General features: G+C 44.8%; 1 long non-coding RNA gene across 1 annotated transcript; it reads left to right on the top strand.

Moving 5' to 3' along the window:
• Window positions 1-352: 352 nt before the first annotated feature.
• Window positions 353-18,832, top strand: LOC138260819 (uncharacterized). Its single transcript, XR_011199011.1, has 3 exons — window positions 353-468; window positions 3,008-3,034; window positions 17,655-18,832. It is a non-coding gene; the product is annotated as an uncharacterized lncRNA (long non-coding RNA).
• The last annotated feature ends 6,967 nt before the right edge of the window (window positions 18,833-25,799 follow it).

Genomic DNA, 25,799 nt, shown 5'->3' on the forward strand with positions numbered 1-25,799 from the left:
CATTATTTATAACTACTGGCGTGAGACTAGTGGAACGATTGCCACCCTTCAAAATATATAAAAAGTCAATTAACCGAAATTGTTCGAATCGTGCGCTTATTTCTCTGCACTGGCATCTGGACGTACTTTTCAGTGTTTCAAGTTCATAACTCCTAGATGGAGCTTGCTTTGAGAACATCCTTGTTGTTAAACCTGGATTTGTGCAATGTTTGTTGGCCTGCTTTTCACTCCCATCATTTCCACTGCGCTCTCGTCCCTTTATCTGCTTCCCATCCTGCAGCTGTCTTCCCAGCAGGAGCTGAAATGTGAATGTGGGGCGAATAAACTCGCATTTTCAATCCCTTCAACTTTCAGAAAGGGCATGAGAATGACTTGGAAAAGAACCGAGGCTGTGCCTTAAAGAATTGTTTGAGAAGGAGGCATTAAGGAAACCTTCAGCACCCTGAATGTGATGCACCTTACTTCAAGGTAAGTCATTCCAAATTTGCCAAATATGGCTGTAGCAGATCTCACGCGAATTACTACAGCACGATCTTGTTTGTTTACAAAGCCTTTTGGACTCATGGAAACAGTTAACTGCAGAGTTGTTTTCTGGCACAGGTAAATATCACGTATGCAAATGTTTTGAAAAAGAAAGTACATTTAGCAGATTCAGAAATGTTTCTAGAGAATGTACAGAGAAATAGGCGTTAATTAAATGAAACTGTTTTTTGTAAGGATAATTAAGTGTGGTTATCATTTAGAAGGAATGGCAAACAATCTGACTTCTTTGTTGACTAAATATTTCGGAATGCAAACCAAAAAATATAAGCATAAAAAAGTTACATAATGAAAATACAAAAACTCTGTAGACACAGTCAGAGTGTGCAATAAACTGGACGTGTGATCTACTAATAGTACTGCCCAAAAGTGTCAAGAGACTTAGCTGTTTAGCAACAAAAGTGAGCGACAATAATTTCCTTTGGCAGAGTACAGCAAGTGATGTACACACTGAAAATACAAATACTAATGAAAGGAAAAATGCACCTTGAAGTGAGAATATATTTGTAAAGGTCTCAAACTTAGAGAGCAATAGAGTATATAAGCTATAAAATGATTGGCATGAATCTGAGAAAAATACAGAAAAAGAGAAAGTAACTTTTCAGTGCAGCGCAAAAGAAATGTTATTTTAAAATAGCTCACTAGAAAACCAGAGTGAGCGTACATTTTGGGAGATATCAGCAGTTCACCAGAGTGGGTGGCCAGGAAAGAAGGTAAAGTGATAAGTTCATCATAGTTGTAAAAGTAAAATGCGCATCCTATAGAAATCACATTGCAAATCGCGGCGTTTTAGCAGACATCATTTTAATCTTAATTTTCAACTTACATTTCCTGTAAGTATTGTTTTAGCATTTGGGAGATGGGAGAGTCAATGGGCAGGCTGTGTGGTGATAAAAGGACTCAACGTTCTTCACTAGATATGTCCCTTCAACTTGTTAAAGGTGATCTGATTTGCTTTAACCCAGCTAGATGATTTCAAGTCCAAAATGATCAAGTTGTCTACCAAAAGTATTCTGCCAAGGAAAGTAAACATGCATTCTCATAAACACAAAAACACCTTAACCATTGAAGTGTAATTTGGAAAAAGAGTCTATGCCAAACGGACGAGCACATGTAAGCAATATGATGCATTCTTATGTCACATGCTTGAAGAAAGTGTGTTAGATATGGCTGACTGTGCCGCTGTACAATAACCCAGGTAATGCAGCACTGTGGCGCAAAGGTCATGAACCCCCCCATGTCTTTCATCAGCCTGAATGGGGCTTTGAACACTTTGCTTTGATTTTATTTATTTCTTTTCTTCTCTTTGTGCAGTGGTTTTCTTGTGCTTATTACCAAAACAGAGGCAAAGGGCCCTCCATATCCAGTTTTACTGATGTGGCACACATGAAATGTGTTAGGGTCAACGTTTGAAACCAATCAGTTTTGTTCCACTGCCTACTGGCTGAGTGTAGAGGGAATGAAGACAGACAGAACTTACTCTACTTGTGTCCATGCTACTTTCCTTGGAGAAACAATAAGTGAATAAAATAAAGCAGACTGAGCTACTAATGACTTTATGGAACGCACCATTTGTGAATTACTCCCGTGTAGTGTTTCCTACTATATAACTAAACAATTCTCAACCAACATTTCACAGAACTCATGCACTTAACTTTACTATCGCTTGTCCGTGTCAACTGAAACAAAAAACACGATGTTAATTTTTTTCTACACAGTAATAGTGTTGTTTCTTTGGTTCTTCACAGTGCGTGGAAGGGCTAGCCATGCCGCACCTGTCAAGAAAATTGCATGTTGTTCTAAATAAACAAAAAAAACCAATGTATTGAGTGTAGTAATGGATGTGAGTAATTTTACAATTTGATCAGAACCACTCTAAATTCAATAAAAAAGTACAAGACATATTTCGCTAAATGATAAAAGTATAAGAATATGTTGGGCTGTAAACACATAATGTTCTTCGTCCAGGATGGTATGAGCATAATCTCCAGTTAAGTCAAATGTAGTGCTGGTTCATCAGATAATACTAAGCTATACATCGCATTACTTGTGCACCTGGGTTGAAAAATTGGTAATTCGTTTATCGTTGAAACTGCGAGGATGAGTACATTTGTTGTTTATTATACTTAGTAGCTGCATTAGTTTGACTCGTGAATAGGTGTTATAGACGTTCCATCCATAGGAATATCCATTTATCATTTAAATAATCCTTATGTTGTGATGAACTGTACTGGGATTACTGCTCACACCATGGCACATTACCACAGAAGCAGTGAATCTTTTGTACAGAGTGGAAGTTTGATCCTCGAAGTAGATCTATTCCGTCACGAGAGCGCCGGTTTATCACTCTGCCCGAAGCCAATAACTTCAGGCCGTGTAAAGAACTGCTTTTGTTCAGTATGATGGTATGCCCTTGTAAAATCTGGAGGAAAATAATTTCAAATCATCTTTATTTTTCTCATTATAGGTAATGAAGTCTCAGCAAGTTGCACAGGTAAAAAGTATAAATGTTCTCTTTGTGAAAACCTTTGCATTTCCTCGAGCAAGTGAACTCAGACAATATGTTTCAAAATAATGTAAATAGAATATTCATCCTATGTCGTTAGGCTGGGAAAGTTTTGCCATATTTAAAGCTAGATCGTAAATAAAGAAGAACTAAAAAACAAAAGCATGTCCCTGATCCAGTGCACAGTAGGTGGTAGGCCAACCTCTACAGCCCTCGGTCAGTGAGATAATGAATAAAATCAGAACTAAGCACCTTGTCTCGTTCCCACTAAACTAAACACACTGGGAAACACGCTGTTAGATAAACGGCAGTGGGAGATGTCAGGGAAGTATTTGAGCTGTCGCTTGTGCCAGTCAAGCCGTACTCTACCTATAATTCCGTTTACTAAGGCGGAATTGGCAAATTCTCCATCCTCTTTACACATTTTCTATATATTAAGATCAGAAGGGTTGGGAAAAACAGTTTATAATCCCACATCTTGGCCTACATAAATCAGCATGATGTTAATCTTACTTGTCTATGGCCACAAACCTGAACACCAATGACCAACTGCAAGAAGTAAGTGAGATGAGCGAAGGAGCACAAACATTCACGGGCTTTAAAGCAGCATTAACGGACCAACTGACAATACCATAAAAAGTACTTTATTAGTTGAATGGTAAAAAAATATAAATTGCTCCACACATAATATTTTCACAGGATACAATAATGAAGCAATTGTATTTAAATGTCACAATTGCCCTGTTATGAGGTATAAAATAATCTGTCTTCCTTTTCTGCTGCTTTCCTTCGAGGAATTCAGGGCAGTTCTCAGCAGGGCACAATACAAACACGAGATGTGTAGGTTCTGTTCCGCCTGAAACTGTAATGCATGTTATATACTCATGCAAACATATACATTTTGAAATACGTTTTTGGTTCAAATAGTTGTTTTTGAAGATTGGAATTAAAATTCATAGAGCCGGTAAATATATGTTTTAACTGCAATATCTCGCACGTACTAACAAGAGTTGTTCAATTTTGCTCCATGGTAACAAAACATTTCAGATTACTCAGTGGGCGAGGTTGCATAAACATAACGTGTATCTCTCACCGTTTCTGGTTATCACGAATGGTAATTATATAGTCTGCTCTGAAATAGATTCAGTACCTTGCATATAATAAATATTCACTGGGTAAGAAAATTAAATCAGCGTCAGCTGGTTTACTGTGACTAATATTTCTTTTTTAGGTTGCATGTTAACCATGACCTTTTGATTTTACTAAAATGATGTGTGTCATACTGATAGAGTCTTCCACTGGTCTGTTGTTTCATTCACATTTTTCTGATGCTCACAACAGAATTAGTCAGAGGTTCATCCGTTGGCTAATTAAACTGTGAGCAACAACACTCTGCTCTTTCCCAAGGAGCAAGCACATCCATGCAAAAAGTAGTTTCCTTTAGTGCAATGAATTACCATGGCAATGTGTGCTTTTAACGACTAAAAATATATTTGTTTTTGGTTTTAGTCACTTTTCTTAATATTGACGTGGGCCCAGCAGCTCTTCCCACAGTAACGTCTTACATCATCCATGTAAAAAGAAAATAACCATTGTAAAACCGAAAAGGCTGAAAACTGCTGCTTGGATTTTCCAGTGCTTGTCTATATTCTGTAATAAGAGTAGCATAAGCAGAAACGGAGATTTTAGATGTAAATTGAGTATTGCGGATATGGGTTTTTGAGTGTTTGCTGTATGTTATGTTGAACTTGTGTTTAACCCCTTCGCTGCCAGGCCTTTTCCCCCTCCTGTGCTGAGCCTTTTTTTGGCTACTTGGAGCAGTTCGCGCTTAGGCCCTAATAACTTTTTGTTCACATAAGCTACCCACGCCAAATTTGCGTCCTTTTTTTCCAACATCCTAGGGATTCTAGAGGTACCCAGACTTTGTGGGTTCTCCAGAAGGAGGCCAAGAAATTAGCCAAAATACACTGTAATTTCGTTTTTTTCAAAAAAATGGGAAAAAGGGGCTGCAGAAGAAGGCTTGTGGTTTTTTCCCTGAAAAGGGCATCAACAAAGGGTTTGCGGTGCAAAAATCACCAGCTTCCCAGCTTTCAGGAACAGGAAGACTTGAATCAGAAAACCCAATTTTTCAACACAATTTTGGCATTTTACTGGGACATACCCCATTTTCACGATTTTTTGTGCTTTCAGCCTCCTTCCAGTCAGTGACAGAAATGGGCATGAAACCAACTCTGGATCCCAGAAACCGCAACATTTCTGAAAAGTAGACAAAATTCTGAATTCAGCAAGGGGTAATTTGTGTAGATCCTACAAAGGTTTCCTACAGAAAATAACAACTGAAAAAGAAAAATATTGAAATTGAGGTGAAAAAAACATCAATTTTTCTCTACGTTTTACTCTGTAACTTTTTCCTGCAATGTCAGATTTTCGAAAGCAATATACCGTTACGTCTGCTGGACTCTTCTGGTTGCGGGGATATATAGGGCTTGTAGGTTCATCAAGAACTCTAGGTACCCAGAGCCAATAAATGACCTGCACCCTTCAGTGGGTTTTCATTCTATGCCGGGTATATAGCAATTCATTTGCTGAAATATAAAGAGTAAAAAATAGCTATCAAGAAAACCTTTGTATTTCCAAAATGGGCACAAGATAAGGTGTTGAGAAGCAGTGGTTATTTGCACATCTCTGAATTCCGGGGTGCCCATACTAGCATGTGAATTACAGGGCATTTCTCAAATAGACGTCTTTTTTACACACTGTCTTACATTTGGAAGGGAAAAATGTAGAGAAAGACAAGGGGCAATAACACTTGTTTTGCTATTCTATGTTCCCCCAAGTCTCCCGATAAAAATGATACCTCACTTGTGTGGGTAGGCCTAGCGCCCGCTACAGGATATGCCCCAAAACACAACGTGGACACATCACAGAAAACAGAGCTGTTTTTAGCAAAGAGCCTACCTGTAGATTTTGGCCTCTAGCTCAGCCGGCACCAAGGGAAACCTACCAAACCTGTGCATTTCTGAAAACTAGAGACCTAGGGGAATCCAAGATGGGGTGACTTGTGTGGCTCGGACCAGGTTCTGTTACCCAGAATCCTTTGCAAACCTCAAAATTTGGCTAAAAAAACACATGTTCCTCACATTTCTGTGGCAGAAAGTTCTGGAATCTGAGAGGAGCCACAAATTTCCTTCCACCCAGCGTTCCCCCACGCCTCCCGATAAAAATGATACCTCACTTGTGTGGGTAGCCCTAGCGGCCGCGACACGAAGCGCCCCAAAGCGCAACGTGGACACATCCAAATTTTTGAAGGAAAACAGAGGTGTTTTTTGCAAAGTGCCTACCTGTAGATTTTGGCCTGTAGCTCAGCCGCCACCTAGGGAAACCTACCAAACCTGTGCATTTCTGAAAACTAGAGACCTAGGGGAATCCAAATGGGGTGACTTGTGTGGCTCGGACCAGGTTCTGTTACCCAGAATCCTTTGCAAACCTAAAAATTTGGCTAAAAAAACACATGTTCCTCACATTTCTGTGGCAGAAAGTTCTGGAATCTGAGAGGAGCCACAAATTTCCTTCCACCCAGCGTTCCCCCACGTCTCCCGATAAAAATGATACCTCACTTGTGTGGGTAGGCCTAGCGCCCGCGACAGGAAACGCCCCAAAGCGCAACGTGGGCACATCCACATTTTTGAAGGAAAACAGAGGTGTTTTTTGCAAAGTGCCTACCTGTAGATTTTGGCCTGTAGCTCTGCCGCCACCTAGGGAAACCTACCAAACCTGTGCATTTCTGAAAACTAGAGACCTAGGGGAATCCAAGATGGGGTGACTTGTGTGGCTCGGACCAGGTTCTGTTACCCAGAATCCTTTGCAAACCTCAAAATTTGGCTAAAAAAACACATGTTCCCAACATTTCTGTGCCAGAAAGTTCTGGAATCTGAGAGGAGCCACAAATTTCCTTCCACCCAGCGTTCCCCCACGTCTCCCGATAAAAATGATACCTCACTTGTGTGGGTAGGCCTAGCGCCCACGACAGGAAACGCCCCAAAGCGCAACGTGGACACATCCAAATTTTTGAAGGAAAACAGAGGTGTTTTTTGCAAAGTGCCTACCTGTAGATTTTGGCCTGTAGCTCAGCTGCCACCTAAGGAAACCTACCAAACCTGTGCATTTCTGAAAACTAGAGACCTAGGGGAATCCAAGATGGGGTGACTTGTGTGGCTCGGACCAGGTTCTGTTACCCAGAATCCTTTGCAAACCTAAAAATTTGGCTAAAAAAACACATGTTCCTAACATTTCTGTGGCAGAAAGTTCTGGAATCTAAGAGGAGCCACAATTTTCCTTCCACCCAGCGTTCCCCCATGTCTCCCGATAAAAATGATACCTCACTTGTGTGGGTAGGCCTAGCGCCCGCGACAGAAAACGCCCCAAAGCGCAACGTGGACACATCCAAATTTGTGAAGGAAAACAGAGGTGTTTTTTGCAAAGTGCCTACCTGTAGATTTTGGCCTGTAGCTCAGCCGCCACCTAGGGAAACCTACCAAACCTGTGCATTTCTGAAAACTAGAGACCTAGGGGAATCCAAGATGGGGTGACTTGTGTGGCTCGGACCAGGTTCTGTTACCCAGAATCCTTTGCAAACCTCAAAATGTGGCTAAAAAAACACATGTTCCTCAAATTTCTGTGGCAGAAAGTTCTGGAATCTGAGAGGAGCCACAAATTTCCTTCCACCCAGCGTTCCCCCACGTCTCCCGATAAAAATGATACCTCACTTGTGTGGGTAGGCCTAGCGCCCGCGACAGGAAACGCCCCAAAGCGCAACGTGGACACATCCAAATCTGTGAAGGAAAACAGAGGTGTTTTTTACAAAGTGCCTACCTGTAGATTTTGGCCTGTAGCTCAGCCGCCACTGAGGGAAACCTACCAAACCTGTGCATTTCTGAAAACTAGAGACCTAGGGGAATCCAGGATGGGGTGACTTGTGTGGCTCGGACCAGGTTCTGTTACCCAGAATCCTTTGCAAACCTCAAAATTTGGCTAAAAAAACACATGTTCCTCACATTTCTGTGGCAGAAAGTTCTGGAATCTGAGAGGAGCCCCAAATTTCCTTCCACCCAGCGTTCCCCCACGCCTCCCGATAAAAATGATACCTCACTTGTGTGGGTAGGCCTAGCGCCCGCGACAGGAAACGCCCCAAAGCGCAACGTGGACACATCCACATTTTTGAAGGAAAACAGAGGTGTTTTTTGCAAAGTGCCTACCTGAAGATTTTGGCCTGTAGCTCAGCCGCCACCTAGGGAAACCTACCAAACCTGTGCATTTCTGAAAACTAGAGACCTAGGGGAATTCAAGATGGGGTGACTTGTGTGCCTCAGACCAGGTTCTGTTACCCAGAATCCTTTGCAAACCTCAAAAATTGGCTTAAAAAAACACATGTTCCTCACATTTCTGTGGCAGAATGTTCTGGAATCTGAGAGGAGCCACAAATTTCCTTCCACCCAGCGTTCCCCCACATCTCCCGATAAATATGATACCTCACTTGTGTGGGTAGGTCTAGCGCCCGCTACAGGAAACGCCCCAAAGCGCAACGTGGACACATCCAAATTTTTGAAGGAAAACAGAGGTGTTTTTTGCAAAGTGCCTACCTGTAGATTTTGGCCTGTAGCTCAGCCGCCACCGAGGGAAATCTACCAAACCTGTGCATTTCTGAAAACTAGAGACCTAGGGAAATCCAAGATGGGGTGACTTGTGGGGATCGGACCAGGTTCTGTTACCCAGAATCCTTTGCAAACCTCAAAATTTGGCTACAAAAACACATGTTCCTAACATTTCTGTGGCAGAAAGTTCTGGAATCTGAGAGGAGCCACAAATTTCCTTCCACCCAGCGTCCCCCACATCTCCCGATAAAAATGATACCTCACTTGTGTGGGTAGGCCTAGCGCCCGCGGCAGGAGACGCCCCAAAACACAACGTGGACACATCACATTTTTTCATTGAAAACAGTGCCTACCTGTAGATTTTGGCCTCTAGCTCAGCCGCCACCTAGGGAAACCATCAAACCTGTGCATTTCTGAAAACTAGAGACCTAGGGCAATCCAAGATGGGGTGACTTGTGTGGATCGGACCAGGTTCTGTTACCCAGAATCCTTTGCAAACCTCAAAATTTGGCTAAAAAAACACATGTTCCTCACATTTCTGTGGCAGAAAGTTCTGGAGTCTGAGTGGAGCCACAAATTTCCTTCCACCCAGCGTTCCCCCAAGTCTCCTGATAAAAATGATACCTCACTTGTGTGGGTGGGCCAGGTGCCTGCAACAGAATTAAGCCCAAAACTTGTAGAGATAGAGGGGATAGCACAGCGAGTTTATAAGGACATATTCTTTTATACATCTTTAGACTGACTCTGCTTTGGGGACCCACATAAGTGAGGTGTCATTTTACTTTGGAGACTGAGGGGAACACTGGGGAGTAGGAATTTTGTGCTGGAGTGGTGATCCTACGAAGAAAAGTCAGGAAAATATGCTTTTTTAAGCACATTTTGAGGTTTACAGAGGAGTCTGGGTAAGAAAATGTTGGGGGATCCACGCAAGCCACACCTCCCTGGACTCCTTGGGGTGTCTAGTTTTAAAAAATGTCTGGGTTTGGTAGGTTTCTCTAGATGAAGGCCGCACACAGGACCAAAAACATAGGTGCCCTCTCCCCCCCAAACACAGGTAGTTTTGTAATATATCGTTTTGATGTGCCCACATACGTCCGTGATGTGCCAAACACTAACATTTTGAAAAGAAACTCACTTAGGTTATGTGAAAAAGACCCCTCACCCACCAACCAAGTTGGTGGCATGCTTCATCATCGGGGTCCCACCTGAGGCACCTAGCGTGTCACAGGTGTGCTGCGACGCCTGATTACAGTGGAGCATTTTTTGTCATTTTTACCACACATACTGGTTGGATTTGGCACGAGGGTGAGTGATGGTTCAGTGGATCAAATTTTACTAACAAGAGCTTTCACAAAAATGAAATGCACTGTTAGTAACTGAAAGGCAAAAAACTGAACCAATGACTCACAGCTCGTGAGCTGTAAAGCCGCAACAAGGCACCAACCGCTTTACAGTCCATTCACACAACTTTCATACATGACACACACAAGGCCATTCACACCGCCGGCCACGGGCCCAGCACATTACAACACTCACATCGACAGACAGCGCCACTCAAGGGCCCATCACTTACATACGCCCACATGCCTGATACAACAATCACACCAGCTGATGGGAGTGTGTGGACTGGTGTTTGGCTGGCAGTGTGTTGCAGTAGCCAACAGCAAGTCAATATGTACACTCTCAGCCAAGCCCCACTCCACACACAATGGCATCATTTTTTTTTTTTTTAAACAGAGGAACCCCTAACTAAGTAGAAAGAATTACAAAACTACAAACACAAAAGCTCTAACTAAGAACATGACAGAAATGCTAACCATGAAACTAAACACATGAAAATACAAAACAGATATGAGTTTACACTCATGGTTGTTCCCAGAAATTCTTCTGGGTGTGGTAATTCTTAAAACAAGCTCCGACACACAGCCCAGGCTTTGAAGGACAATCTGGGCAGTACATTCGAGTCTCCCTCCGGAGACCTCTTCAAAAACACACTCTACATTTTTTAGCTGGAAAGTCTTTTTTGGGTGTGGGAGGAATGTGCTCAGCAAAGTGGCGATCTTTCAATCTAGCCACAACCTCCACCACTGCTTCTCTAGGAACTCTGGCCTGTTCCACCACAATAAGGCTCTCTATCACTGACTCCTGAAATTTCACAAATGTCATCTTTGACTCTGGAGACCTATCCCTAAACACAATAAAAGCATTGAAGGTTGCTAAGTGGAAGAGGTGAAGTGCTAACTTCTTATACCAAACGTAAGACTTACGAATAGCAGTATAAGGTTCCAACCTCTGGTCAACTCTATCTACACCTCCCATGTGCTTATTATAATCTAAAATGCACACAGGTTTGCGCACTTCAGCAACCTGGCCCCAAACAGTCACAGGGGAAGTACTCTCATCATGGATGGTGCTTAGCATGTAGACATCCCTCTTGTCTGAAAATTTCAAAGCTAGCAGCTCCTCGTTCCGCAAGGCACAGCACTGTCCCCTCTCAAGTTTTTTACAGACAAGCTCCCTTGGATAGCCTTTCCGGTTAGAACGGATTGTGCCACAAGCAACTGTGTCCACTCTAAACAATTCCTTGAACAACTGCACACCAGTGTAGAAGTTATCTACATACAAATGGTGACCTTTGTTGAATAGTCGTCTACCAAGATCCCACACAATTTTCTCAGTAACTCCAAAAGTGGGAGGACAACCAGGGGGGGTCAATATTGGAATCCCTACCAGTGTACACATGGAAACTATACACATATCCTGTCCTACTTTCAGACAGCATATACAATTTAATTCCATATCGTGCCCTTTTGCTAGGAATGTACTGCCTAAAAACCAAACGACCCTTGAAGAGGACCAAAGACTCGTCCACACTTAACTCTTTGCCTGGAACATAGACCTCCGAAAACCGATCTACAAAATGATCAAGGACAGGCCTAATCTTAAAAAGACGGTCAGAATCTGGGTGATCTCGTGGCAAGGCTAATGCATTGTCAACAAAATGCAGTATCCTAAGAAGAAGCAAATACCGATTACGACTCATGGTCGCTGGAAATATAGCTGTTGCCATCAAGGGACTAGTAGACCAATAAGAAGCCAGTGACGGCTTCCTTATCAACCCCATCAAAAAAGTCAAACCCAAAAACTTTTTTATCTCCTCCAAATTTGTGGGAATCCACTGGGCAGCTCTAGAGTGTGGCCTAAGTCTAGCAGCGTTGTCCCTCAAATGCTGCTCCGCATACAAATTAGTCTGCTCAACAATCTTTCCAAAAACATATCATCCATGAATAACTCAAAGAAATTGATAGGCATAAAGTTCTCTGTATTGGCGTTACACCCGTGGAGACCAGTAAAGGCAGGCAACTCTGGCTGCTCCATGTTTGGGGTAACCCAGACATCAGGTCTTATAACGGGAAACCTTTCAGCCCCAGGTTGCTGCACTATTGGCACATCAATGTCCTCCTCTAAAACAGGCCCTTCATCTGCACTGAGTGTGGCTTCATCATCAGAAGATTCCCCTCCAACAGAAACATCACTGCCAGAATCTCTGACTCCCTCCTCTGCCTCAGATGCAGAGTCCGTCTAATAGTCATGATCAGACTGTGACTCAAAAAGCATACCAACCACCTGCTGAGCAGTCATCCTGCGGCTAGCCATGATCTCTCCTGCTAAAATTAACTGGACAAATTCACCACCAACAACCAGCACTGTGTAAGACAAGTAACAAAGTGTAACTTTGTTAGTAAGAGTTATAAACTCAAAAACTATACCGCTCACTTGCCTGAAAAAGCTTGATTCACCAGCAACTACACAGCAATCACCAATGATATCCCACTAAAAATAAAGAAAGAAAGGCAAATTAGAAATAAGACAAAACAAATATCATTGTGCACAAACCTAAGGACAATTTCACACACAATCCTGCATTTAGTACACCCCCTACAAACATGTCATTCATGCATGGCAACAATACTCCTTTGGACTAAATTGTTTTTACTTACCTAAAACATGCAACTGTGCAAACTGCAGGTCAACCACCGCCAAAACCGCAAGGAGCCACAGCAAATAAAGCAAAAGCTTTGAACTAGAATAAAAAGGAGGAAAACATTTTTTATCACAAATGCAAAGACTTCTTCAGTTGACAAACACCCCACCATCAAACATTTAGAAATTGGTGCCTAAGTGGATTCTGCCATAGGGGCAGATGGGCCTACTAAAAAAATAGGCCTGTCTGCCCCAAGGAAGCCAGAAAATACCTTTAGTAGTGTGTCCCCATGGAGAGCGACCCTTGGGGACAGCCCTCAAACAAAAAAAAAACAAAAAAAACACACAACACTATCCCTGGTGCCTAAGTGGCTTCTGCCCCCCTTGGGGGCAGGTGGGCCTAAGAAGATAGGCCCATCTGCCCCCAGGGGGTGCAGAAATGGCCAACAGGTCAATGCTCCCCTTGGGGGGGTGCCCCGTGACCAAGGGGACGCACCCCCACAAAAATAAACAAAGAAAAAAAATCCCTGGCGTTCTAGTGGTTTCTGCCCCCCTTGGGGGCAGATCAGCCTAAAAATAATAGTCTGATCTGTCTCCAAGGGGTGCAGAAATGGCCTGGGTACATGTGCCCCCAAAGTGGGGGGCGACCCTTGCCCAAGGCCCCCCCCATCCACTAACACACACACACACACACACACACTATCCCTGGTGTCTAAGTGGCTTCTGCCCCCCTTGGGGGCAGGTGGGCCTAAAAAAATAGGCCCATCTGCCCCCAGTGGGTGTAGAAATGGCCAACAGGTCAATGCCCCCCTTGGGGGGACGCCCCGTGACCAAGTGGCCGCCCCCCCACAAAAATAAACAAATAAAAAAAATCCCTGGCGTTCTAGTGGTTTCTGCCCCCCTTGGGGGCAGATCAGCCTAAAAATAATAGGCTGATCTGTCTCCAAGGGGTGCAGAAATGGCCTGGGTACATGTGCCCCCAAAGTGGGGGGGGACCCTTGCCCAAGGCCCCCCCCCCATCCACTAACACACACACACTATCCCTGGTGTCTAAGTGGCTTCTGCCCCCCTTGGGGGCAGGTGGGCCTAAAAAAATAGGCCCATCTGCCCCCAAGGGGGGCAGAAATGGCCAACAGGTCAATGCCCCCCTTGGGGGGGCGCCCCGTGCCCAAGGGGACGCCCCCCCACAAAAATAAACACATTAAAAAAATCCCTGGCGTTCTAGTGGTTTCTGCCCCCCTTGGGGCAGATCAGCCTAAAAATAATAGGCTGATCTGCCCTCAAGGGGGGCAGAAATGGCCCTAAAAGACATGCCCCCCAAAGAGGAGCGACTCTTGCCCAAGGGGGCGCCCCCCCATCCACTACACACACAATCCCTGGTGCCTGAGTGGCTTCTGCCCCCCTTGGAGGCAGATGGACCTAAAAAAAATAGGCCGATCTGCCCCCAAAGGGGGCAGAAAAGGCCAACAGTTCTCTGCCCCCTGGGGGGGGCGCCCCTTGCCCAAGGGGGCACCCCCCCACATAAATACACATAAAAATACAAAACCCTGGTGATCTAGTGTTTTCTGCCCCCCATGGGGGCAGATCTGGCTAAAAAGTAGCCAATCTGCCCTCAAGGGGGGCGGAAATGGCCCTAAAAGACATGCCCCCCAAAGGGGAGCGACCCTTGCCCAAGGGGGCGCCCCCCCATCCACTACACACACAATCCCTGGTGCCTAAGTGGCTTCTGCCCCCCTTGGGGGCAGATGGACCTAAAAAAAATAGGCCGATCTGCCCCCAAGGGGGGCAGAAAAGGCCAACAGGTCAATGCCCCCCTTGGGGGGCCGCTCCGTGCCCAAGGGGACGCCCCCCCCACAAAAATAAACACATAAAAAAAATCCCTGGCGTTCTAGTGGTTTCTGCCCCCCTTGGGGCAGATCAGCCTAAAAATAATAGGCTGATCAGCCCTCAAGGGGGGCAGAAATGGCCCTAAAAGACATGCTCCCCAAAGGGGAGCGACTCTTGCCCAAGGGGGCGCCCCCCCATCCACTACACACACAATCCCTGGTGCCTAAGTGGCTTCTGCCCCCCTTGGGGGCAGATGGACCTAAAAAAAATAGGCCGATCTGCCCCCAAAGGGGGCAGAAAAGTCCAACAGTTCTCTGCCCCCTGGGGGGGGCGCCCCTTGGCCAAGGGGGCACCCCCCCACATAAATACACATAAAAATACAAAACCCTGGTGATCTAATGTTTTCTGCCCCCCTTGGGGGCAGATCTGGCTAAAAAGTAGCCAATCTGCCCCCAAGGGGGGCAGAAATGACCGTAAATGATTGCCCCCTAAAGGGGAGCGACCCTTGCTCAAGGGTCCGCTCCCCGCGTGCCAGAAACAGTACATAACTACAGAAAAATGAAATCCCTGGTGTCTAGTGGGCATTCCTGCTGCCCGATCGCAATGCGATCGGGCAGCAGGAATGCTCAAAGAGACACCGGGGGAAAGGAAAAGCCTTTCCTTTCCCCCGGTGCCTCTTTAGCCCAAACCCCCCACCCACCGGGAAGAGGAACTCACCTCTTCTCCGCTCGCCGCACAGGAAGCAAATGGCTTCCTGTGCGGCGACATCCCCATAATGAAGTCAGCGCGCGATCGCGCGCTGACGTCATTATGGGGGGTGGGGGGGTCGGGGGTGGAAGGGGAAGGGCTTCCCCTTCCATCCCTGACTTTGGGGGGTGGGAGGAAGCACACAGAGGGAGCGAGAGCGCTCCCTCTGGGCTGTGTGCCGAGGACGTAGTGGTTACGTCCTCGGCACAGCAGCACTGTGCCGAAGGACGTAACCACTACGTCCTCGGCACAGAAGGGGTTAATTATTTTAATCCAAACAAAATAACTGTTTGTACTTGTTCTACATTAAATTAACTTGTTCGAACATAAAAAAGTAAAAAAACATTTTCTCACAAAAATATGAGACATTAAACTCGATATATCCATACACCTTCCCAACTCGCTTTCATATTACTTGGGTGTAATCAATTTGCAGCTTCTACACAATATTCTCAACAAATCAGTCTTTTTATGAGAATGTAGCAGAGGTATTGCGGTCCTAGTATAAGGATAGTAGGGTCCTATTCTAGACGACCTAATTCAAAGTCAATATGCTTACCATTTTTTTTCTCCTCAGCATGCTACCTGGAAGCACTCTCTGTTCTGTTGCCATGATAACTATTGAAAAACAGTAGTCTTGCCTTAATTGGAGAAATACTGCCCCCAAAATATCCTATGTTTGCATTCTCTCTGCTCTGAAATTGCTTTTTGCTTGCTCCTAAATTTTAATATAGAAACTCTGAAACAATGCTAATAACGTCAGATTAAGAGCTTCAAATACATCCAGGAAAAACTGACATTTCAAATTAGATATATAAAAGATTGAATTGGGGCATATTTGCTGACTTCATCATGTCTGTCTTACCTCTTCACCCAGGTTATAAATTAGATCAAGGAAGATAGAAAACAGGATACCTTTGATATTTCAGCCTTTTCCAACTATAGTGAATGGAGCCTCTGACCTAGGACATGATTCTGCTGATGTTGCAGCTGGTGTAGCACCAGCCGGTGGGCATTCTGAGTGGATACTGTCAGGCACGGTGGGGGTAGGCAGTGCACAAGTGGGCACTGCATTTGAACTGAGTGGCAGTGCAATAAGTCAGAGGACAAGGCAGAAACCTGACACGACATTTACATGCAAAGGGTGGTCAGGTGTCTGAGCTGAGCATTATGTGGCACAGCTCAGGCAGATTACTAAAACAAGAAACAGAAGTCTGACATGGAGGTCTAGATCTAGTGAAGATGCCTTGGATGATTCCACAAGTCCACTTTTACCCTTGGAGCAGTAGTTGACTTAGAAGAGGGTAAAAGGTCTTAGGCGGTCATTCCGACCCTGGCGGTCATGGACCGCCAGGGCCGGGGACCGCGGGAGCACCGCCAACAGGCTGGCGGTGCTCCCAAGGGCATTCTGACCGCAGCGGTACAGCCACGGTCAGAAACGGAAAACCGGCGGTGTACCGCCGGTTTTCCGCTGCCCTGGGGAATCCTCCATGGCGGCGCAGCTTGCTGCGCCGCCATGGGGATTCCGACCCCCATACCGCCATCCTGTTCCTGGCGGTTTCGACATGGGGTGTCGTGGGGCCCCTGGGGGCCCCTGCAGTGCCCATGCCAATGGCATGGGCACTGCAGGGGCCCCCGTAACAGGGCCCCACCAAGATTTTCAGTGTCTGCCATGCAGACACTGAAAATCGCGACGGGTGCAACTGCACCCGTCGCACCCCTTCCACTCCGCCGGCTCCATTCGGAGCCGGCATCCTTGTGGAAGGGTGTTTCCCGCTGGGCTGGCGGGCGGCCTCCTGGCAGTCGCCCGCCAGCCCAGCGGGAAACCCAGAATACCCGCGACGGTCTAGTGACCGCGCAGCGGTATTCTGGCGGCTCCCGCCGGCCCCGCGGGTACCGCGGCCGGCGGGAGTCAGAATGACCCCCTTAGTCTAGATGTTCTCTGGGTGGGTGGAAGCCTACTCATTTGCAAGGGGAAACAGGATTACTGTTGCCAAAAGACTGATCAGGGACATCATCCCAAGCTTCAAATTACCTCTCGAAATTGGTAGTGACAAAGTGAGTTCCTCTGGATCTTCAATAGCCAAGGATCGTGTCCATTTTGGCATTCATCAAAATTTCTTCTGCACCTACCACTCTGAACCCACAGGCATCGCCGAGAGGTTTACCACAACACTGAAAAATAAAATATCAAAAATGTATTTGGAGACCGGCCTCAAATGGCCTGATGTCTTACCTTAGCCCTTATGTCAATTAGATTAAAGCCACATAAGATACGAATGACAGGCCCATGAGTCTTCCTTCTAAGCCTCCAGTATTTCTAGTTTTGCTAACTTTGCAGCTCTCTGATGATATGACTTTTAATTTCAACTTGATTTCATCTTAATTTCCATTCTCAGGTTCAAGAAGAAAAACCTACCAACCCATTTGAAACTTGCCTCATCCTGCAATTTGATGACTCTATTCAGTTGAAGGTCAATCAAAGAAATGTATTTCTCACACCGAGGGTGCAAGGCTCCTATCAAGTCCTTTTCACCACTAACAATACAGTATGGTACAAAGGATAGAATCTTTGATTCAAGCATCACTTGGAAATGAAACTACAGAGTCAGAAGAAAACAATCCAGTCGGTTGACAAGCTCTTGTTTCTACAGAGACACAAAGAGAATAAGTGAAGATGCAACCCCTTCTCTTGGCTACCCCTACAGCCTATGATCACAGTAGTGTTAATGGTTCTGGTTAGCTCTGTTTGCAGCAAGCTTGTTTGCAATGGTCATTTCATGGCAATGTCAACAGTCGGAGTGAACAGTGTGCTGAATGAAATCAGTGGAACAGAGCTCACATCCTTTCCCAGAGATAGACCATTGATCTACAAGGACAATGGTTTCCTATAAGAAATGGATCTGTATAAAATAAATTTTGAATTTTTTCATGTTTGCTGCATTCTCATATACCTGATTGGGCCTAATGGGCATGTACCTATGATGCTGATCGTGTTAGAATGGAAAGAACCATCTATTGACTTGCACCTGCACAGAAATGGTATTTCTTAACATGATATCTTATCCACCTCTGTTAAAATGGATGATGTGTATATGCCCCTTTCTGCACACAATTAACAGCCTCCTGTCTTTCATCTGGCTACCATGAATGAATGATTGGTTTGTGAGAAAAGACATGGCAGCAATAATTAGACATTCCCAAAGTTCTTGGTTAAGTGCTATCCTCTGCTTAAGTTGCCTTCTGAATTCTCTGACCCCCGGGAAGTATTTATGCCCTTCCTACAACCATGATAAAACCAAGGGTTTTTCACAAAATATTGGCAGATTAGAGGTAAGTGCTCCTGGTAGATCCCTGCTGGTCCAGAGAGAACTGGTTTTCTGCTTCTGCTAAATTGTCATCAACCCCCACGAACCCTCATTTGATGTTTCATTCAGACCTATCTCCCTTGATGAGTTTGGTTTAAGAAAGGTCATTTCTAAAATTAGTGTTCATATATCGGATCCAGGACTTGTGTTCTGCAGTATCACCCAGTGATAGAAGTTGAAATTAAAAATCTATTTTCGAATCGACAGCCAAAACTGACTTTGCAGATTTTTTCATTAGCTTTTGATTTTTATTAGGCATTTTCTCGTTTTTTCCAAATTCATCTCAGTCTTCAATTTATTAACCTGTGATTTTTGCATGCATGCAGGTAGACCTGAGCAGCATTGAGAGTCTCAGCCTGGCAGATCAGAGGAAAACGTACAAGGTAAGGGGTACAGCTAGGGATAGAGTCCAAGAAGAAAACTACAGGATTGCCCTTAGAACTTGTGAGGAAGTATACTTGTTGCAATCCAGCATTAGCATTCTTCATGTGGAGATCTGGTGCTTGAAAAGTTGAATTTACAAGCTCTAGGTTGCTCAGAAGAGGTAGCCTTGTCCATTCAGAAATCCAGACGTCCAGCCACTCTTAAACTTTACACTCAACATTAGAGGTTGTTTGCTTCTTGGTGCTCTTATAGAACTTGAAACCCAAAACCATGCAATCTGCTTAAGATCTTTCATTAAAGATGAGTTTGAGTTATGGTTGACAGTGTCAGCCATGCACAGGCAAAGGGTTGCAAGCAGAAGTTTCAGGAAACAAGATATTAGGGAACTAGACTCCTTAGCTTCTAGACTTCCTAGCAGTTTATTCTTGAGGAGGCTAGTTATTCATTCCTCTGTGCCCTCTTGGGACTTACCTTTAGTTCTCATGTGTCTTCAGGATTCTCTTTATGAGTTACTAGAATCTGTACATCTAAAATATAATCTATTTAAGTTATATTGTTATTAGCTCTCTGCTCTGGAACAAGAATAGGGGAATCGGGGCACTATTATGTTCTGACCTTTTCTTGTTTTTTTTGCAAGATCCATTAATAGTGAGACCAGATCCATCATTTATTCCAAAAGATCCTAATGATTTTCACATGGCCCAGGACATTGTTGTTCCCTTTTATTTCCCAGCTCCTTCTTCTCTGAGGAGGAGAGACTTCACACTTGGATCCATACAGAGCCTAGTCCATTTATGTTTCAAGAACTGCTTTTTTAATAAAGGTTCAGGCTCTGTTCATGACTTTTGGAGAGTCTGGCCTGGAAGATCATCTTCCACCACCTTTAGTAGATGACTTAAGCTTCTAACTAACAAAATTAGCCTCTTCACGTAGGTGGGCACGGTAGGTCAACACAAAGAATGTCAGCCTCCTGGGCCATGTTGAAGAGGCCATATATAAAATACATTAGTATGGCAGCCTCTTGGTCCTCCCCTCACAATTTATAACTCATTGTTACCTACAGGTTGGGGGCAGGGATTCAGCAAAGGTTGGAGAAAGTGTCGTAGATACAGTTTTGGCATAACTCCTTAGTTTGAGTACACTAATTAAATATTTTCACTGTTTGAATTATTACATTCTGAAGTAAGTGTATTTTCTGGTTGCATTTACCTCTTATGTATAGTCTCACCCAATTAGACCTGGGATGTGGAAGACAAACAAGGAGGTATAGCCCATGTTACTTAAAGATAATTGTCATTACTCCAAGTTCAGATCTTCTTTGTCGCACTCCTTAGTTGCCCCTGACCCTCCCTGGGATATGGAAGTAAACCAGAAAATGACATTGGTTTCATTTTGATTTGCATAATTAGAGGAAGTGTGTAATGACTACCTCCTCTTTATGTTATTGGACAGGAGAAGGAGGCAGGCTATAATGTTAGTTTATTTAATTGTCAAATGGTCTTTCTGTTTTCTCAGATGATCTTGCATCCATTAAGGACTGTGACTAGGTACACCTGAACTTAGAGTAATGAAAATTAGCGGTAAATAATTGGGGCATTATTTTAGTTCATAAAGCAGTGTTTTTGCATGTGAAGCAGCTTAATACTGAATTAATGTACTGTCTGTTTTCAACTTGTCTCTAAAGTCTCCAACTATATACATACACTGTGGTTATGAGTGCACCATTGAAGCCCTTTTGCCTAACATACCTACCTGAGACACTAGTATTCCATCACTGAGATGCCATCTACTCTGTTTTTCATTATCCACTCTCACCCTCATTATCCTCCACACAAAGAGTATGTTCGAAGTGCAAACCACACTCTTGATCAGGTGCCTCACTGAAGGTGGAAGATTGGGAATTAGCATCAGAAGCTTGTGTTCCCAACAGAGATCCTCACATCACATCATGATTTTGCTTTTCCTGTTTGTTGAACCACTCAAAAACATGCTTGGTTTATGGTAATGTTTTACCTGCAAGCATTGGTTGCTAAAGTCTAAACTTGAAGTGAATCTTTTTTTTATAAATCATGGTTTCTCCATTTTCTCTGTTGGAAATAGTATTCACCTCTAACATAGTAATAATAAACATACATTAGGCAATTCATATATGCACCCCTGATTTAGATGTAGTAAGTACTCTTGAAATCCTGACAAAACTGTACTTACTATTTACAAATCAGGGGTGCTTTTAGTAGAGTCCTAAGGTAGTCAAATACAGTCATGAAAGATAATGAAAGATTTCCCTGATCTAAACACCCTTTAGATTATTCAGTCAATGCATCAAATACTTTATATCCCAGAGGTAACTTTACCATGAAAATAATAAGTAACTCAATTCTCATCAATAATGTTCCCAAAATGCAGAACAACTTTGCATTCTTTCAACGTGCATGGGACTAACAATTTATTTGTTCTGTAGTTAGTGTTTAAATAATAGATATATTCTTCCCATACATCATTGGTCCCTGGAAACAGTTGATTGAGACTAATGATGATGACTTACAAGCAACCAAGCTGAACTCAAACATACCGGCATCAGCTGTTGGAAAGCAATTCATCTAATTCTTCCATTTCTTGATATACCTTAAGCAGCCTCACACCAAACACTCCACCTCTACTGACTACAATGGTATCAAACCACTTTACTAACCCAACACCTCTAATGATTTACCTCCATGATTTGAATATCATTACCTTCTCACAAACTTTCATGATCCCCTCAAGAATGTTCTGTATCGATTGACTTCAATGGAATTGTACTGCTGGATCACAATCCCAACACTTGTACACTTGAATTGAATTTGAAGGCATTAATTTACTGAATAATTCCAAAATAGTTCTTATCAATTAATTTTAATGCCATTATTCTTCCCACCCTGTTGTCTTGCCCTCAGCAATGGTTCACCTATATTAACATTAACTTCAAAGGCATCATCCTGCTAATAATTTACCTCCTCCACTGACACTAAAGACATACACTTCCTAACAATGGTTCACAACTATTGGCCTTATTGACATCATACTCCTAACAATGGTTCACCCACTTTGCCTTCAAGGCTTCCATGATATTACCTTCAAATGAGATAACACAGATGTACTAAGCTGGCTCTTTCTATGGTGCACTAAAAGAAGTACACAGTGCAGAGAGTCCAGTGGATCCCCAATTGGATTACAGAGGCTAAAGTAGATAATACTAATGCTCTCTTTTGTGGTAGTGTGGGTGAGCAGGTAGGCTTATCAGAGGGCAGAGCTAAGCATTTGTTGTACTTACAGGGCAAAAAATAAGACACTCACTCAAAGAATAATTCTGAGGCCAAATTAGCAAAATTAAACTTCTTTTTATATCTGTTTTGAAAGCAAGACGTTTGTTAATAGTAAGTACTGTTTTTGTTATCGATTTTCACAGGTAAGTAAAACATTCAAACCTCTGCACTTTTACGCACAATGCAATCCTATGGAAGGAAATGTCAAAGATGGAAAAAGATAGTGTCTGGGTTAGGAGTTGTTCTGGGCCACGGTCCAAAGTACTACTAGCAATTTATCTGGAGCAGTCTGGATTTCACCAGGAGCAGGGTGCTGGTGAGGTTGTAGCTGGGTGTGTTACAGTGAAGGGGTCACCTGGAAACAGGCTTCACAGGGGGACTTGGGATCAAGTCAGAGAGCTCCCAAATGGGGCCTGCCTTGGGTTTCAAGGGGTCATGGAGCAAGGAGGAAGAGCTGATTTTTCGGAACCCGGCCGTGCGGCTCAAATACGGAGTGGTTAGGGTGGCGGGCTGGTGCGCAAAGATGCTCCTCATGGTTAGGGGCCAGCAGCTGGCAGGGGCAAAATCAGGACTGCTGGGCCACTCATGAAGTGAGTCTCAGTGCTGCTGATGTCCCTCAGTGGCTGCTAGGTCATGGTGTAGTGGGAATCCGGATTGGACTTTCACTGTTAGTGCTTGGTGCAGGGCGTCCGGTACTGGGTTGATGTTGCATGGCCCCGGTTGGTCCTGGTGTCTTCACACTTGGTGGGGAGACAGATCTGGTTTTCCAGAGCACAAGTACTTTCTCCTGGTTGGACCGGACTCTGCTGGTCAGTGCCTGCAGGTTGCAGGGAAGTGGCTCCTCGTCTCCGAGGGAGACTAGCAATGATTTTCAAGGTGCTGGCAAGGTACCTGAGGCTTTGGTTGCTCTCCAGCTTGCAGGACAAGTCACTCTGTTGTGATTGTCAAGAGAGTTGCGAGCAGGCAGGGTTTCACGCCAAAAGTTCTCAGCTCTTTTGCTGTTCTCGCCAGGCAGTGACCCTTTTTCACACTTCTTTCTTGATCCATCGAATCTGAGTTCTTGTGTCCAGGGGTGCCACTTAAATACTCAATTTAGGGGTGTTACGGGGAGTCACAGGTAGCTGCCAATGGGTTGCCTACCTTTAGGGTGTCTACCCGCTCTATATGACGACTTCCGGTAGGAAGTGGGTATAACCATGGCCCTGGAATGCTAATTCCATCCAGAACAAGATGGAGGAATCTGAAAAGTGGTGTCCACATCAGCTAGTCCACCTTAGGGGTGGGACTGGCTTAATGTAGGCACACCTCCTAATCTTATTAATTTTCCCACCTGTCTAGCCACAAAGAAGGAAAGAGGGTGGTCGTCTCTGCCATCTGAAGAGACATGGGTCACAAAACAAAGGTAGCTAGGCCTTTGAAACCTCCCTCCCTAGTATTCACATCATGCATAGATGTGGTGTCAACACCTCAACCCAGAACAGGCTTTGTTACCAGCCCCCTAGAGCATAGGCTTTCACCTCAGCATGTCAGAAATGTGTCTATAGAGGTTGTACTAGCTGAGACCAGTCAGTCAACACACTAGCAGTTGGTGGGTTTTTCAGGGGGCACCTCTAAGGTGCCCTCTGGGTGCATTTATTAATACATCCATCACTGGAATCAGTGAGGGTTTATTAATCCAAGATGTTCGATACCAAACATCCTTAGGTTCAGTGAAGGTCATTATGTAGCTGGGGAACCTGTCTTGAACAATGTCCAGCACGTGTATTTAAAATGGCTTCCCTGTCCAATTACTATGTCTGAGAATTGACAAAGACATAGGGGGACGACGGAAGCACCACCAACAGGCTGGCGGTGCTTCCTGGGCCATTCTGACCGCGGCGGTAAAGCCGCGGTCAGAAAACCGGGTCCGGCGGTTTCCCGCCAGATTTCCCCCGGTTGCCCAAATCCACCATGGTGGCGCATGGGGATTCTGACCCCCTTCCCGCCAGCCTGTTTCTAGCGGTTTTTACCGCCAGGAACAGGATGGCGGGAACGGGTGTCCTGGGGCCCCCTAACAGGGCCCCAGCCTGCATTTCACTGTCTGCTATGCAGACAGTGAAAAGCGCGACGGGTGCAAATGCACCCGTCGCACACCTGCAACACCGCCGGCTCCATTCGGAGCCGGCTTCAGTGTTGCAGGCCCCTTTCCCGCTGGGCCGGCGGGCGCTACCTTAGGTAGAGCCCACCGGCCCAGCGGGAAAGTTGGAATGGCCCCAGCGGTCTTTTGACCGCGGGGCGGCCGAATGGCGGTTCCCGCCCGGCAGGCGGCAACCGCCGCCCGCCGGGGTCAGAATGACCCCCATAGTGTTAGACCTGACAGCCTTAGGGTGGTCACCCATAACTTTTTGCCTGCCTCCCTCCACTTTCTGGACACTGTTTTTGCTGGTTTTTACACTCTGCACACTTTACTACTGCTAACCAGTGCTAAAGTGCATATGCTCTCTCCCTTTAAACATGGAAATCTTGGATCACACCAAATTGGACTATTTGATGTACTTATAAGTCCCTAGTAGAGTGCACTATATGTGCCCAGGGCCTGTAGATTAAATGCTACTAGTGGGCCTGCAGCACTGGTTGTGCCACCCACTTTAGTAGCCCCTATACCTTGTCTCAGGCCTGCCATTGCAAGGCCTGTGTGTGCAGTTTCACTGTCACTTCGACTTGGCATTTAAAAGTACTTGCTAAGCCTAAACCTCCCCTTTCTCTACATATAAGTCACCTCTAATGTGTGCCCTAGGTAACCCCTAGAGCAGGGTGCTGTGTGGGTAAAAGGCAGGACATGTACCTGTGTAGTTTACATGTCCTGGTAGTGTAAAACTCCTAAACTCGTTTTTACACTACTCTGAGGCCTGCTCCCTTCATAGGCTAACATTGGGGCTGCCCTCATACATTATTGAAGTGGTAGCTGCTGATCTGAAAGGAGTAGGAAGGTCATATTTAGTATGGCCAGAATGGTAATACAAAATCCTGCTGGATGGTGAAGTTGGATTTAATATTACTATTTTAGAAATGCCACTTTTAGAAAGTGAGCATTTCTCTGCACTTAAATCTTTCTGTGCCTTACAATCCACGTCTGGCTGGGTTTAGTTGACAGCTCCTTGTGCATTCACTCAGACACACCCCAAACACAGGGTACTCAGACTCACTTGCATACATCTGCATTTTGAATTGGTCTTCCTGGGCTGGGAGGGTGGAGGGCCTGCTCTCACACAAAGGACTGCCACACCCCCTACTTGGACCCTGGCAGACAGGATTGACCTGAAAGGGGACCTGGTGCACTTCAAAGCCACTCTTTGAAGTCTCCCCCACTTCAAAGGCACATTTGGGTATAAAACAGGGCCTCTGCCCTACCACCTCAGACACTTCCTGGAGAAGAAACCTGGACCAGAACCCTGACAAGAAGAACTGCCTGGCTGCCTAAAGGACTCACCTGACTGCTTTCTACAAA

Source organism: Pleurodeles waltl, chromosome 10, assembly GCF_031143425.1.
Source record: "Pleurodeles waltl isolate 20211129_DDA chromosome 10, aPleWal1.hap1.20221129, whole genome shotgun sequence".
In the NCBI taxonomy this organism is placed as follows: Eukaryota; Metazoa; Chordata; class Amphibia; order Caudata; family Salamandridae; genus Pleurodeles; species Pleurodeles waltl.